Source organism: Sus scrofa, chromosome 13 (genome assembly GCF_054392235.1).
Source record: "Sus scrofa isolate SSC_HxYL_T2T_F1_AM1 chromosome 13, Sscrofa_HxYL_maternal_Yorkshire_Landrace_v2.0, whole genome shotgun sequence".
In the NCBI taxonomy this organism is placed as follows: Eukaryota; Metazoa; Chordata; class Mammalia; order Artiodactyla; family Suidae; genus Sus; species Sus scrofa.
The window spans coordinates 166776097-166789710 of NC_139395.1; the positions used below are offsets into that span (position 1 = coordinate 166776097).

The following is a 13614-nucleotide window of genomic DNA, read 5'->3' on the forward strand; positions in this document are numbered from 1 at the left end:
GTGCCTCTGTTTCTTCATCTGTAAAGTGAAGATAATGAGTGGGTGCATTCAGGAGAATACTCTGTACATAGTAAGCATGAAAATGTTAGTTGTTATTCCATATGTAGAATTCTGGGCCACAACCCAAACTCCTGAAGCAGAATCTCTGGGGGCTTGGCCACATGCAGTTTACCGAGCTCCACAGGTGATTTTGCTATACTTTAGAACAAGTGTTTCTCAACACATTTTTCATTATTGCCCCTCTTAGGAAACCATTTTAGACCTTTTTTTTCCCCCAAATTGCTCTCTCCCCATGAAATGTTAGTGCCATGGATATGTGTATTATATATCTGCTTATATACTTGGGCCTTTTGAAGGATGACAAACCATTGTAATATCTAAGATTTTTGTACCCTAACACCACCCAAACACCAATTTGCCCTCTCTGTTGAGAACACATGCTTTAAAATGGTGGGTTCTCAATCTTGGCTGCACATTAGAAGGAAGTAAGGAAGCATCTAAAAAATACCTATGCCTGGGACACACTGGTTAAAATAAAACCTCTGGGGGTGAGACACAAATAAGAGTGTCTTTTTAAAGATCCCCAGATAATCCCAATATGCAACAGAAGCTTGAAACCCACTGCTTTACAGTTTGAGATCTCCTGACAAGAGATTAAAAATCAGGTTGGTATATAGGACCTATAAACTCGAACATAAATAATGCAGAAATGAAGGGACCAGTGAGTGCTATAGTGCTCAGAAAAAGGGGAAACTAATACATGGGAGTTCTAATTAGAAGAAGCTTTTTGACCTAGGCCTGGAATCTGAACAAGATCTGGAAAAGAGGATGGAAGAAAAAATTCAGTTGTGGAAATAAATAGCATGGCCAAATGTATAAAAAGGGCATGGGATATTGGGTGATGTAGTGGATTTAATGTCCCCAAAGATATGTCCACCTGGAATCTTATTTGAATAAAGGATCTCTGCAGATATAGTTGAGCTTAGGATCTCAAGATGAGATCATTCTGGATTAGGGTGGCCTTAATAGATAAGAATTTTTAGAAGGGAAGGAGAGAACACCCAGAGAAGGCCATGTAAATACAGAGGCAGAGATTGGAAAGGGATGTGTATTGAAGCCAAGGAACATGAGGGAATGCCAGTAACATCTGAAGCTGGAAGAGGCAATGAAGGCTTCTCCAGTAAAGTCTTAGTAGGGAACATGGCCCCACTGAAACCTTGATTTGAGACAGCTGCTTCTAGAACTGTAAGAGAACAAATTTCTGTTGTTTTCAACCACCTAGTTTGTAGCCATTTGTTACAGCAGCCCTAGGAAACTAATACAGGAGACAATGAGGAAACCAATCTGATAGAGTAAAGGGATTGTAGTAAGAGTGGAAAATAAAATGGGAAATATAGGATGGGTACAAACAGGAAAGCTATTGTTTGCACAGTATACTGCCTGCAATGAGGACAATTAGAGATCTGAGGATAGAAATTGCAATCTGATAAAACCAATGTTACTGGAGAATTGATCTAGTGATTAATGTAGTTTAACCTGCAGGGAGTAAATAGTTAGGGAAAACACTTAACAATTATGATAAAATTAGTAAGGAAGTAAATAAGAAAGGTCTGGATTACTAAGATGGCTTCAGAAAGAAAAATAATGATTGATGCAGTAAAGTTCATAGGAAGAACAAAGAAGGCCGTAAATACCTGATCTATATGACCATGAAGAAGAGGAATGTTTTAATGATTTTAAGACTGAGTAAATTTATGTATATTCTCTCTAGAATCAAATGATACATTGGCTTTTACTTTTTTTTAATTTACTTTTCTATTTAATAACTTCATTGAGGTATATTTTACATATAAAATTTACCTGTTTCAAGTATACCAGTCAGTAATTTTTAGTACCTTTATCAAGTGGTACAACTATCACCATAAATCAGTTTTAAAACATTTTCATCCACCTAATAAGATTCCTCATACCCATTTACAGTTCATCCTAGCTAGTACAGCCAGCCACAGGCACCCACTGTTCTACTTTCTTTCTCTATAAATTTACCCTTTTTTGGAAATTTTATAAAAATGGAATCTCAAAATATGTAGTCTTTTTGTCTGGATTATTTCACTTCACATAATGTTTTTGGTTTTTTGTTTGTTTGTTTTTTGTCTCCTTGCCATTTCTTGGGCCACTCCTGTGGCATATGGAGGTTCCCAGGCTAGGGGTCGAATTGGAGCTGTAGCTGCTGGCCTATGCCAGAGCCACAGCAACACAGGATCTGAGCTGCATCTGCAACCTACACCACAGCTCACAGCAACACCGGATCCTCAACCCACTGAGCAAGGCCAGGGATCAAACCTGAAACCTCATGGTTCCTAGTCGGATTCGCCAACCACTGAGCCACGATGGGAACTCCTTCACATAATGTTTTTGAAATTCATCAATTACATGGTTCCTTTTTATTGCTGAATAGCATTTCGTTATATGGTTAGACCACTTTTTATGTATCCATTCACCAGTTGATGGACATTTGGGTTGTCTTTGTGTGGACATATGTTCATTTCTCTTGAGTAGATAGTTAGGAGTAGAATTGTTGGATTGCATAGAAATTTTCTGTTTAACTTTTTAAGAAACTGCTGTTGTTTTCTAAAGTGGTTGTATTATTTACGTTCTTCTTCTTCTTTTTTTTTTTTTTTTTAATGGCCACATCTGTGGCATTTGAAAGTTCCCAGGGTAGAGGTCAAATTGGAGCTGTAGCTGAGGCCTATGCCACAGCTACTGCAGCACCTGTTCTGAGCTACATCTGTGACCGATGCTGCAACTTGTGGCAACACTGGATCCTTAACCCACTGAGCAATGCCAGGGGTCAAACTGGAGTCCTCATAGACATTATGTTGAGACCTTAACCCACTGAGCCACAACCCATTGAGTCTTTCTATGAACGTGGACTATCTATTTCCATTTTCTTTAGCAAAGTTTAAAATTTTTTGGTGGACAGGTTTTACATTTCTTTTGTTAAATTTATCCCTAAGAACTTTTTCTCTTCTTAAGCTATTTTGAAAAGTATTGTATTCTTAAAATCATTACTAGGTTGGTAATTTCCCACATATGCAAATGTATTATCCCATTACCTAATAAATACTTTTTCAGTTAATGGATTGACATATGAATGAGCAAGAGGAAATTTTTTAGCAAAAGGAGAGAGAAGGATCTAAGCTTAAAGGTAGATTTATACAGCATAAACTTGATATTTCAGCTTAAGATTTGTGAAAGTCCATGGCATGTGTGGTTTGTGACAAAGTTTATAATATCTACCTCGTGGAATGGTAGTAAAGGCTGGAATAGAATAACATACATAAAGTTCCTGGCATACTTCTAAACTTCATGTGCTCTAGGGCTAATATTCAGAAGGGAAGCATTTTGCTCAGGAGTGAAGTTGGCTAGTACTTACTGTTTTCTTGTCAATCTGGGGAATCACTGGGGTTGTCAGGACTGTCCCTCATAAATACTGAGGCTCTCCTACTTTTTTCTCAGTTGGACCTTTCTCCTAGTGTTTCTTTACTCTCAATTTTCCTTTCCATTCCCTCCACATAAGTCAGCTTGAACAATTGTTAATAAATATTAATATTTCACACTTGAACTTTTAGAAAGTAAATCGATGCATTTCTCTAGTGAGTTTTTAATTGTCTTAACTGGAACTGCATAATTTTTTTATCTTGCACTATTTTTTGAATGAGAGGGAAACTTTTTATTCATTTGTTCATTCATTCATTCATCATTTCCCATGTATTGAGTTCTTACTATCTGCTGTGCTCTGTGCTAGTTGAGAAGTGATTCCAATGAAGTAAATGGACAGAATCAACCTTTTGCAATTTCCTGTGTAGAAAAGACTGAGTCTTTCCAGAGCAGAAGAAAAAATACAGCCAGTGGCCTCAGAAAATATTGCTCAAATCTGGATAAATAAGGACCATTCAAAAGTCTGCTTTGTTAAGTTCCTTCTCTGAGTTAGAGATTCTTCAAAAAGTTATCACCATCTGGCTGATGTTTCTGCTCAAAGACACCTTTGAGTGGTACACAAAATTGTGGAATCAAATAATAGCTTTTTTTTTTTTTTTTTTTTTTTTAAGATCTCTTCTCTAAACTTAAGGGATGCTGGCCTAAGATCTTCCACAGATGAGCTGTGTGACTTTGGGTAAGTCACTTCAATTCCCTGTACTTACAAATCAGGCTAAGTGATTTCAGAAAATTTTTCTAACTCTAGATTCTTTTTTTTTTTTTTTTTTTTGCTATTTCTTTGGGCCGCTCCCGCGGCATATGGAGGTTCCCCGGCTAGGGGTCTAATCAGAGCTGTAGCCATTGGTCTACGCCAGAGCCACAGCAACGCGGGATCCGAGCCACGTCTGCAACCTACACCACAGCTCATGGCAACGCCGGATCCTTAACCCACTGAGCAAGGGCAGGGACCGAACCCGAAACCTCATGGTTCCTAGGCGGATTCCCTGCGCCACGACAGGAACTCCTCTAACTCTAAATTCTGTTTACTAACTCTTCTTAAGTCCTCAGACTATGAGTTTGTGAGTGACAGTGAAGGGGGAGAGGAAACAAAGAAGAGGGATGTCTTCTTCATATGACTTCATGTTTTTAGGATGTGAGAATCCAAGTAAATAAGTGATTGAAAAATAAATGACTTGTTGGTGATATGGGGGAAGGAACTGGGCATGCATGGCTCTATTCCTTCCCTCTTTTACTTTTGATGCTGGGAGCATTATTTCTGGTTGGCTTGTCCATGTCCGAAGTTTGTTTTACAGGGTAGGTTCCCACATAGGAGGCCTGTGGTTCTCCACTTTTGTATGTGACTTGGTAGATAAATCTGTCCAGCTCAGGGGTTTAGCATTAGGATGTCCTTACTTATTCCTCATCTAAGTCACATCTTCTAACCTAGTCGTTTTCAGTGATGATGATTATGATGGTGGTGGTTGTGGCAGTGGTTGTGGCGGTGGTGATGATGCTGATGATAAAGGCGATGTGTTGTTCTCCATTGATCTGATGTCTTTTAATTCAAAACCGAAATGAGGAAAAGAATATGCTATTTATTTATTTAGTCTTTTTGTCTTTTTAGGGCTGCACCCGAGGCATATGGAGGTTCCCAGGCTAGGGGTTGAACTGGAGCTGGAGCTGCTGGCCTACGCCACAGCCATAGCAATGCCAGATCCGAGCCACGTCTGCAAACTACACCACAGCTCACAGCAACGCCAGATCCTTAACCCTCTGAGCAAGGCCAGGAATCGAACCTGCGTTCTTATGGATGCCAGTCAGATTCGTTTCTGCTGAGCCACAACGGGAACTCCTCTTTTGGATGAATCTTAAATGTATACCTCTAGCTCCAACTCTCTCTTGAGGCTCTGGACACATCTTTCTAACTGCTTGCTGGACCTCTCCAAAATAATAGCCTATCTTGAATTCAGCAGATCAAAATTCTAACCACAAAATCTCCTCGTTCTGCTATGATTTTTTACCTAGTTAAAGATGTCAGTCCCATCAGTTATCAGACTCCTTTGTGGGATGTCCATCTGCTCCTCCATCATCCTCTCTGGTACCCTACCCTGACAGCTGCTCTCAAAGTGCCTTCTGCCTAAACTCTTTTTCTGTTCTTCCTGTCAATCTCCTGGTACCGCCACGATTATGCTTCACCCTAGGTATAGTGATAGCCTCCCATCCACCTCCTCCACGCCAACCTGAACATTATAACCAAGTTTTCGGAGTAGCCTTGCTAAAGTAAAAATTTAATCATGTCACTCCAGTAATCAAATATATTTTAGTGTCCACACAATCTATAGGAGAGAGTTTAAAGTTGCTAGATGGAACATTTAAAGAAGGCTTCTCACTCTGATTACCATTTGTCTTTTAATCTATCCTTTCTTCCTTGTGAACCCTAAACTCTGTTTATCTAGGACTGCTTGTCTTCAGGGACTACTACAAGTCTCTCTTCATCTCTGTGTGTGTAGTCTTGTAGTTACTGCTGCGGGTGTGCCCTTTGCTCCATCACCAACTTCCTCTTGTGTGGCCTTACTAAAATAGCACTATTTCCAACAGCCTTCTTCCAGAATCATATCTGGAGTCCCCTTTTCCCCTTGTGGAGCAGCTGCTATGAGACCCTGCCCTTTCCCCCCAAGAATATCATTCCCATGCTCTCCAACCAAATGAGCTTTCAACTGTAAGCAGATGCCTGAGGACTTCCCTCTCGCACCTAGAACCAGGGCAGGCCACAGGAGCCAGGAGTTTTCATTTCCTAGGAGTAGCTCTCAGCCAATGCATGAATCAAGCTGAAGGATAAAAACCCAGTGTTCTCACCCCTCTGTTGGGATAACTGAGGCATCTTCCATACTGTCTCCCAGAATTCCCCACCAGGATTGAGTCCCAGTTGCTCACAGCAGAAATCTGCTTAGTAATACACATTTTATTACTGGCTACCTTGCTTCTTTGCCTAACTTCCCTGCTGGTGCTTTCTGTGACCTCCCAGATAAACCATTTGCATGCACATTCTTGTCTCAGGGTCAGCTTTTGGTGGAACCCAACATAATACTCCGTGTCTGTGCTCTCATAGCAGGCTGTGAAGTGACTCTTTTTATAACTTCACTGGCCTTATGAAGTAGTCATTCGGAAATCTATCCCAGTCTTCGAGGTCAGGAACAGCACCTTCCTTCCTGGGTTCCTTTTAACACCTAGCACCATTTCTTACTTGAAGTCAGTGTTTAATAACTAAAGGTGGGGTTAAGTCTGCAATACAGAACCGAAAAGAGAAAAGGTTAAAGTTCGAAGTACTTAACAAAAACTCCGTAACAGAGCAATGACCGCTTCATGACTTAGGAGCTTTGCCCTAATGAACAGAACAAATTATTTATAGCCTTGATTCCTTACTTTTCAAGTTACCTGTACTGAGAGTCATTTTTCCTTATACCTGTCATGTTTCACCCCCTGGCCTCTAAGCTCACTGAAGACAGGCATTTGGTTTATGCTCCCTTATAGCACCAGCCCCACCTAGCTTGATGTCCTGCACACAGTATGTACTCAACTCCAAAAATAGTTTAAATGAGGCTATGTGGGAGTTCCCATGGTGGCTCAGTGGGTTAAGAACCCAACTAGTATCCATGAGGATGAGGTTTCATCCGTGGCCTCGATCAGTGGGTTAAGGATTCAGTGTTGCCGTGAGCTGTGGTGTAGTTCACAGATACAGCTCAGATATGGCGTTGTTGTGGCTGTGGCATAGGCCAGCAGCTGCAGCTCTGATTCGACCCTAGCCTGGAAATATCCCTATGCCACAGGTGAGGCCCTAAAAAGAAAAAGACAAACAAACAAAAATCCCCAAAGAACTCAAGGCTATATGTTATAAAGCACCTAAAAGTTGCATTAAAATTTTTTGTTGTTGTCGTTTTTGTCTTTTTAGGGCTGCACCTGTGGCACATGAAGTTCCACGCCAGGGGTCGAATCAGAGCTATAGCTCCTGGCCTACGCCACAGCCCCAGCAACGTGGGATCCAAGCCATGTCTCCAGCCTACACCACATCTCACAGCAATGCTACATCCTTAACCCACTGAGCAATGCCAGGGATCAAACCCGCATCCTCATGGGTACAAGTTGGGTTCCTTAACTGCTGAGCCAGGATGGGAACGCCCTAAAATGATTTATTTTTTAACGTAGTTTATTTATTTGTCTTTTTTGCCATTTCTTGGGCCTAAAATGGTTTATTTTTAAACATAATTTCTTTTTTTTTCCTTTTCTTTCTTTCTTTCTTTCTTTCTTTCTTTTTTTTTTTTTTTTTTTTTTTTTTTTTTTTGTCTCTTTTGCCATTTCTTGGGCTGCTCTCACTGCATATGGAGTTTCCCAGGCTAGGGGTCTAATCGGAGCTGTAGCCACCAGCCTACACCAGAGCCACAGCAATGCCAGATCTGAGCCACGTCTGCAACCTACACCACAGCTCACGGCAACGCCGGATCCTTAACCCACAGAGCGAGGCCAGGGATCGAATCCGCAACCTCATGGTTCCTAGTTGGATTCTTTTCCACTGCGCCACAACAGAAACTCCTATACTAGTTATTTTTATGCCTACTATATAAAAGGGCAAAACAGCAGAGTTCTGTCATGTTACTTATGCAAGTTGAAAGCATCCACATTAGTGGAGTTTTACTGTACTTATGAAATTACTTGAACAATTGTTGAAATCAGAATCTTATCAGAAGGGTGTGTGATACAAACAAATAGTCTGAATGTCCTAATTCTGTGGGCTTCACCCATCAGTTTCTCTTTCTGCCATCACCTCTAATGCAGCATTTATTCACATCTCTCTCTCTCTTCACTCCAAAGAGGCAGTATGCAGATCTTGTAACTTTTCCTCCAGCCAGAAAATCTAATTTGCCATAACGGATACAACTGTGTGTGTTCCCTAGGCTGCTGTAGACATTACCCTTTAAGAGTTAACTTAAAGGAAATAGGGGGAAAAAATCAGTGTTGTATGGCCTGGACCCAGACATATCTTTCTTACAATGTGACTCTTTTCTGTGTTTGGTATTTCGACTTTACTTTCATCATCAGCAAGTCCTAATAGGTCATACTTTCACTTGGGTCTTGTCCCTTAGGATATAGTGTTAGACATTTCTCTGCTGGTGGTTTTGCAGCCAAGGAGGGACAAATTAGGGATCAGTCAGTACTCACTTCACTTCCTTGGATGATCCACAAATCTGCATGATTTTACACATGGAAAAGTCAAATGCTTTTGAATAGATTGTTCCTGTGGATAGGGACCAAAGGCCTGTGGATGTAGTTGTGGTTCAGAAGCAGTTACTCTGTGAAAAGCAGTTGCAGATACAATGCAGATGTATATAAAGGAAAAACATTCCGCATGAAACTGTACTCCTAAGATTACAGTTCTGGCATTCTTTTTTAATGTAAAATAAATTTTGGATTAAACAAATTTGCTCTCTGCAAGATTTAAAAATTCTCGTCAAGGAACAATAGAACACATAGTTTGTCAGGGAGTAGCAGTTGCTTTGAATGACCATCTCATTCGACAAATACTGCCAGCAGGAGTAGGGTGGCCAGGAAGAAGAGATTTGCCAACAAGAGAGGGCGGGGGAGCCTGTGGTTCACATACTACATTGTTGCACTCAAGGCTGCCTACAAAATCCAATGTCTGAAGCAAACTGAAAATGCTGTCCTTTATTAAAAATTTCAAGACAGCGACTTTAAACCAAGTTGGGGAAGAGGGCCTATGCGACTGCACAAGTGCCATGCCCCAGAGTCTGGTCCTGGTTACCCTCCGTTATTGAGATTCTACTAGGCCTCATTCTTAATGGTTCCTGACCAAATTAAGTGTCCCTGGACACAGAAATCTAATATGGACTTCTCATGTGGCGCAGCATAACTACTCAGCGTTGCTTCTACAGTGGCTGTGGCTTGACCCTGGCTCAGGAACTTCCACATGGGGCAGGTGCAGCCACTTGTTCACAGAGTTCCCATCATGGTGCAGCAGAAATGAATCCAACTAGGAACCTTGAGGTTGTCGGTTCGATTCCTGGCTCGCTCAGTGGGTTAAGGATCTGGAGTTGCCCTGAGCTGCAGTGTAGGTCGCAGACGCTGCTTGGATCCATTGTTGCTGCGGCTGTGGCGTAGGCCAGCAGCTACAGCTTCAATTGGACCCCTAGCCTGGGAATGTCCATATGCTGCTGGTGTAGCCCTAAAAAGACAAAAGACAAAAAAAAAAAAAAAAAATTCTAAGGCACAATTGATTCTACAGAGGCTATGTCTATATGGTTCTGTAATTTTTCTTTTGGCCTCCACCAAAGCATGTGGAAGTTCCAGGCCAGGGATCAAACTGCGCCACAGCAGCAACCTAAGCCACTGTAGTGACAATGCCAGATCCTTAACCTTCTTTACCAGGGGAGAACTCTTGTATTTTCTTTTTTTTATTTTATTTTTAACATTTTCACACCTGTCGCATGTGGAAGTTCCCAGGCTAGAGGTCAAATTGGAGCTACAGCTGTGGGCTACACCACAGCCACAGCAACATCACATCTGAGCCACATCTGTGACCTGAGCTGCAGCTTGCGGCAATGCCAGATCCTTAACCCACTGAGCAAGGCCAGAGATCCAACCTACATCTTCACAGGTTCTTAACCTACTGAGCCACAATGGTAACTCCTGTAATTTCTTAATATGCTAGAATACCTATGCACACAACAGTGGGAATCATCAGAAATTTGTTGGGTAGTCTTAATAGAGCTTTAATAATTAATCCTAGGATATTCTTTCATCCCTTCCCCTTTGATTGTCAGTTGTTAAAAGCCAAGATCCCAATTTTGGGATCCTGAGATTTTATGCAACGATCTACTGGCACAGTGCTTGACAGTAAGGGAGATGTGGCGAATGCACCCGTTATTATTTTACCATGGCCTTTCCAACAAATCCTGCCCAGGTATCCCTTGCTGGAACTGAATCCTTGCACCCCTTTATATCAGGACCACCCACCAGGTAGGTCTGAGCATTCTCCTCTAAGCCTTTCCTCCCTTCCCTGTCTCTCTCCCTAGGCAGTGTTTTGGGGAACTTGGTCTTCTTCACCCCTGCTGCCCCAAACTCCACTCCTCTTCTTATCCTGGAGGCCCACTTGTATCCTTGAATTTATCCATGACTTGTATTACTTTCTTCTCCCTGGCAATTGAGTGATGGGATAGAACAACTAATGTTTTCTCTTGAAATTAGAATAACGATGTAGTAGGTGCATAACCCACCTCTACCTTATATTCAGTTTTGCATTCCTAAACCGATGGGTTTCATGAATCTACTAAGCCACAGATAATTTCAGAACAACATGTATTAGCAATCCTGGACAATTTCAAGAATAGTTCTATAAGAGTGTCTCCAAATTTGATTAGAATTCTTTGCTCACTGACACTATCTTTCTTCCAAGTCCTAAAAAACGCATGTGCTCTATGAATTAATTTTATTATAATTGTTCTAATTAATGTCTTTAAAAAGCATTGGCTATTATGCTTAATGGTGACCTTTTATGACAAATAAGGACATTCAATTGAATTTTAAGCCAAGTTTTGATACCAAAAAAAGCAAACTTCCAAACATATTGTGATCCTTGTTATCGAAAGTAGTTAAGAGAAGGGAGTTCCCTCGTGGCACAAGTGGCAAAGATCTGGCATCAGTACCAGTCACTGCTGTGGCTCAGGTTCAATCCCTGGCCCAGGAACTTCCACATGCTGTGGGCATAGCACCCCCAAAAAAAGAATCAATTAAGGGAAAAGTTATGAAAATGGCATTTAGGGTCAATGTAAATTTTAGTATCATTAAATGGGAATAGTCCTATCTATCCTTTTATTCATTTTAAAAGGAAAATGAGATTGGGGGGTTAATGGAGAATTTGATAAGGAAATGGTATTACTTCAACTAATACTGTTATTACTATTATAATTCTATTAAGTAAAATTTTAGATTTTAGAATTCATGATCTCTTAAGGCCCCATTTTTTGTTGTTGTTGTTGTTGTTGTTGCTATTTCTTGGGCCGCTCCCACGGCATATGGAGGTTCCCAGGCTAGGGGTCTAATCAGAGCTGCAGCCACCGGCCTACACCAGAGCCACAGCAATGAGGGATCCGAGCCGTGTCTGCAACCTACACCACAGCTCACGGCAACGCCGGATCGTCAACCCACTGAGCAAGGGCAGGGATCGAACCCGCAACCTCATGGTTCCTAGTCGGATTTGTTAACCACTGCGCCACGACGGGAACTTCAGGCCCCATTTTTTTAATGAACTATAATTTTCCATTGAGTTAGATTTTCATAGAACCTAAGTTATTGTTTAATTACTGTTTCTACTGGGAAATTGATAAGGCATATTAAGCATAGATTAGATATGCTAAAAGTGTTGGTTAATTTTATAGGTCTGAATCTGTATGAAACACAATTTTCTTTTTTGTTTCTTTTTTTTCTTTTATGGCCACACCTGTGGCATGTGGAAGTTCCCCAACTAGAGGTCAAATTGAAGCCACAGCTGAGGACTGCTGCACAGCCACAGCAACGCAAGGCCCTTAATCCACTAAGCGAGGCCAGGGATCGAACTTGTGTCCTCATGGAGATGATGTTGGGTTCTTAACCTCCTCAGCCACACAGGAACTCCCCAAACACAATTTTTCAATCATTTGCTAGTAGGCTAATGATACTGGCTACTTCACCTGATTTGTGGATTTTATTCAATATATTTAAACAAAAAAATTTTTAATAGCTTTATTGCACTATAATCGACATAAAAAACCTGGGCAAATTTAGTGTTTGATAAATTTTAACGTATTTAGATACCCCTGATAGATTCACTGCTATCAAGGTGGTGAATAAATCACTCACCTCCGGAAGTTCCCTCCTGCCCATTTGTTAGTCCTTCCCTCTCAAGGCTTCTCAAGGCAGCATCCCTAGGGAACCACTGGTCTGCTTTCTGTTACTATAGGTTAGTTAGCATTTTCTATTCTTTTTTTTTTTTTTTTTTTTAGATTATTTCTTTGGCTTCTTTTACTCACCATAATTATCCTTGAAATTCGCTCCTGTCCTTGCCTGTTTTTTTCCAACAGTTCAGATCATTTTTATTGCTGAAAAGTATTCCATTGTATGGATACGCTATATTCTATTTATTCTCTCACCATTAAGTATTTTATTTTTCTCTCTTTATTCTTTTCTTTAGGCTAAACTTTGCTTCAGTTGTGCCTCTGGGGAAGTCTCATAGTGTCACAGGAGTTTTGTTGTCAGCATATCTAAATCTAGTGAGCTGGGTGAACTTGACCTTCATGGGTTTCTCTTCAGGGTTGCAGTTTCCATGTCTGAAAAATGAGAATACTAATACGTAGGACTGATGTAAGGGTACGTATTGTAAAGCACCTAGAAGAAAACTCGGCACATAGTAAGTGCTATTTGGGAGTTGGTTATTATTAGTAGCAGTATTATTAATTTTATATGACATGTTTGGTGGAACTTCTATCCTACAATAAACTCTCAAAACATGTTCGCTATGATTAGTAATCTTATTAAAATTACTACATCACCGAACAGCTATGTACTCCCTTTCCCTCCTTGTCCCTCTTGGGTTTTCAATCTCTCCACTATCCTAGTTATAGTGCTCCCAGTGTTACCTGACCAGGTAGAATAGAGGAAGGCAATGGTTCCCAAAGTAAAAAGCAACTTTAATACCAACTGGGGAATTCATTAGAAATGCAAATTCCCAAGCCCCACCCTAGACCAACTGAATCAGAAACATTGGGGGTGGGTGTTTTAAGGAAACTTCCCAGTGACTCTACGAAAGCTAAAGACTAGAGCCACAGGGTAATCACCAGGCTTGTCCAGGGGTTAATGCAGGCGCAGTTCACATGGACTTTCTTGTTAGCAAAAGCACGCTGTTGACTAATTGAGCTTAATATCAAGTAAAACCCCTAAGTCTTTTTCACACATGTTGCTGCTAATCCCCGTATTCCCCATCTAGTACTTGTACAGGATTCTTTTTGGACTGAAGTATAAGTCTTTACATTTATCCCTATTAAACTTAATCTTGTTAGATTCAGCCCATCGCTCCAGTCATGTTTGGGG

The 13614-nt window shown here is 40.9% G+C and overlaps 1 long non-coding RNA gene across 1 annotated transcript in view; it reads left to right on the top strand.

Moving 5' to 3' along the window:
• Window positions 1-13614, top strand: part of LOC146397751 (uncharacterized) — a 35991-nt gene that overhangs the window by 9776 nt on the left and 12601 nt on the right. Inside the window, exon 2 of the long non-coding RNA XR_014824915.1 lies at window positions 4113-4177. This is a non-coding gene — a long non-coding RNA (uncharacterized LOC146397751). The remainder of the gene's footprint in view (window positions 1-4112; window positions 4178-13614) is intronic.